We start from the raw sequence: 3,233 nt of genomic DNA, 5'->3' as shown, positions 1-3,233 counted from the left end.
GTGAGAGGGGAAGTACGAAATCACACCCCGGGGGGGGGAGTGGCCAAACCACAATCACTTCTCCTCCTGGGATCTTGGACATGCTTGCACACGTGGCTGGTGTGAGTTTCAAGCTACTGGGTCCAGATTCGAACCGCAGTTCACCATGTGGGAGTCCAGCAACGTAGCCACTATGCCATCTGCTGGCCTCCTTTTATGAGTTACATTTTTTTTTACTTATTATACATTTAATGATATTAAAGAATTACTGACAATAGTTTTGAATGTTGGATGTATTAAATTGTGTTGTTTTAAAGAGTCCTTATCTTGGAGTGATACATTTTGAAATATTCATAGAAGAAAAAACTCAATGCATTAGGAATGGTCAGGTTATGAGAAGCTGGTGGTCAGCTGTATACTGGGCTCACAGAAAGTCGGTTGTAGTATTATGCTATGAACTGTTGCATATATTCGAAATTCTCCCTAATCTAAAGGTGTACAAATTTAGCAAGGTCTGATTTCGTGCATCACCCCTCATTTCCATCCAAACTTGTTCCTTCTGCCACTCCACATTGTGGGGACCCTCCAGTCTGAGTCATCCCTGAGCCCCAGCTGCCAGCAAAAACAGCGCCAGATGAATTGCGAAGCCAGGGAAAAACTTTAAAGGGAGTCCCAGCCTCGAGCTCCTCAATGGCTCAGCGACTTCTGGCCCTTGGGCATGCGACAGAAGGATAACCTAGAACCCAGCCGGTGTGCTCAGGCTCCGCACCCAGCTGTGTTTGTACTTGGGTTTGATGTTGCTCGGCTGATATTCGTCCAGCGCGCCCTGCCCCGGATCTGCTGCAGGGCTGGGAGGACCCAGGCGTCTGGGAGTCCCAGCCAAGCCCAGCTGGAGCCACATGCCACCTAGTAGCGCCACCGACATACTTGTGGTGTGCAAAAAGGACCCTGGCAACAAAGCCATGTCCAGCCACGGGTCACGCTGTCCCCACCGCCAGCTATTCCCTAGTTACAATTATTTATACTAAAAATTTTCTGTGCAAATTACTGGCATGAGTTCTGTTTCTAGATTGAATTTTGTTTCAGACTTGGTACTAGAAATGGTCTGAGGAGATGGACTCTTGAAGATGAAATGTGGGGATGGGTTAGGTCATGTGTTTGAGTTTTAGGGCAGTGCTGTCTCTTGGCAATGGGGCAATATGCAGTGACATTCCAAATAATTAAGTGATCTCCTGTGGTTGATCGTGAGGAACTGCTAGCAAATGTCTAGGGAGCTGAGTGGGTGCTGAGCTTGCTGCAGTAGTGATAACACGGGGCCTGCAGTGCGGAGCTGACTTTCCCAAGCTTTTGCAGCACTTACAGAAGGGGAGAGACCAGCTCAAGAGGCTTTCCATGGCAGTCCTCTTATCTCTTTTCGTGTAACCATAAGGCTACCGTTCCTGAATATTAAACACAAAATTTAATTGTTCAAATAACTGAATTACAGCAGCATTTTAATTCATAGCCTTTACAAATTTTTCATGGGCAAGTTATGGCATTGACTAAGAAATAATAAGATCTTGAAACTTGGAGTTGGTAAATATGATGAGAATCTCATTTCTCCAAGTCACTCTGAGCATTCCTTGATGGTGGAAGTAGGTCACTACTACCAGTGGCCTTCATGGAAATCTTATGAAACCTTAATCTGGGGCAGATACCTTGAAGGATGCTCATTCTGTTCAACACCTTAATTATCTCTTGTTGCACCAGACTTACAAATCGGATAGAATCTCAGCGTGATTTAGGGACTCTGGTACATGGTATGATAATTATGAGATTTTTCTAATATGTATGTGGGGCAGAAACTTGGAGGAATTTGTGCAGGAGGAGATTCTGAAGAAGTTAGTCTAAGGAGAGTAGAATATAGTACTACATCAGACCAAATTCATTCATATTTACTAAAGATCCCAGATGCTGTACTGGCTCTAACATCTTGGTTGATTTACTGAAACCTGGACTCAACAGTGCCTCTATTTAATGAGGATGAGATGCCAAAGTTTCTGTGGCACAATGTGAAGAAAGAAATCCAAAGACTTAGGAAACAGAAATATTGATGTGAAACATGCTTAACTATCTCCCTACAATATCCTCTAAGAAGATTCAGAAGGATTTCCCTTCACTAAAATATTGATAAATATCGCTTCTTGGCCTTTTGGCTAAGATCAAGTGTAAAATATTGATAAATAAATTAGAGGGACCAGCAGTTAGCTTAATGGCTATGTCACTGGACTCCCATGTGGTTGACCACGGTTCAAGGCCCAGACCCAGTGCCTTAAACTCATACCGGGCGCATGTGTGTGCGTGCCCAAGATCCCGAGAGGAGAATGGAGGAGAAGGGATTGCAGCGTGGCCATCCCCCCTGGCGGGTGATTTCTCACTTTCTATCTCTCTGTCTCTCTGTCTTTCTGGCAAACGCACACGCTCTATAGCAAAAACCTCTCCAATAAATAAATAAATAAATAAATAAATTAGGGAACAACCACATTCTTTAAAAATTCTCTGGTTGTTTTCATTTTTAGACTAGAAATAACCATAGGAAATGGTACCTTGATTTCAGTATGTTAATGGAATCCTATAGTAACAGAGGCTAAAAGACAGAATGGATCTGCCTAAGGCAAGGTGAGCCTGCACTTGGAAGGAGGGGATTGCACAAAGCTGTGGACACCAGAAAGCAGAAAACTGTAGGGTCTGTATGCTACAGTCAGCCTTAGGACCAAGATGACGCTAGAGTGAAATCCCAAGTACACTCAGCGATGTGAATTGGGACCATCATGCTCACCTGGACAGCACAGTGTACTCAGCAAGGCAGGGCTCCTGGCACTACTTCTGCTCCATGCCTCACCTGACCCCCTGAGGGGAGCCCAAGTCTAGGCACAGAATGGTCACTCAAGCCTGTTCTGGAGGTAAAACCTAGCACAGAATGAAGTGACTAACCATGACTTCTCTGCAATATCCTCATTCTGATCTCCATTTTTGCCCCTCCCCAAATATGAGGAGTTTTAGCCATGTTTGTTCAAACTCTCTTGTGTTTGCAAGCTAGGCTCACCAGGAATCCCCAAAGAGTAGTTAAGAACCTAGATTGAGAGCTGAGGTGGGTTTCCACAACCTCAAGACAGACAGGTCAGGGGCTTTCTCCGACAGAGGTTAAGCACTGAGCATAGGAAACCAGATCTCACATGGCCAACTTTGGTTCAAAGCTGGCTGGCTGCTTTAAA

At 44.7% G+C, this 3,233-nt stretch overlaps 1 pseudogene; it reads right to left on the bottom strand.

Annotated features, from left to right (window-relative positions):
• Positions 1 to 666: 666 nt before the first annotated feature.
• LOC102482482 (39S ribosomal protein L34, mitochondrial pseudogene) lies at positions 667 to 943 on the bottom strand (annotated as a pseudogene).
• Positions 944 to 3,233: the final 2,290 nt, after the last annotated feature.

This window comes from Tupaia chinensis, unplaced genomic scaffold (genome assembly GCF_000334495.1).
Source record: "Tupaia chinensis unplaced genomic scaffold, TupChi_1.0 Scaffold000232_1, whole genome shotgun sequence".
NCBI lineage: Eukaryota > Metazoa > Chordata > Mammalia > Scandentia > Tupaiidae > Tupaia > Tupaia belangeri.
Note: the sequence above shows the minus strand (reverse complement) of the source record. Positions and strands in the feature narration are given on the sequence as shown.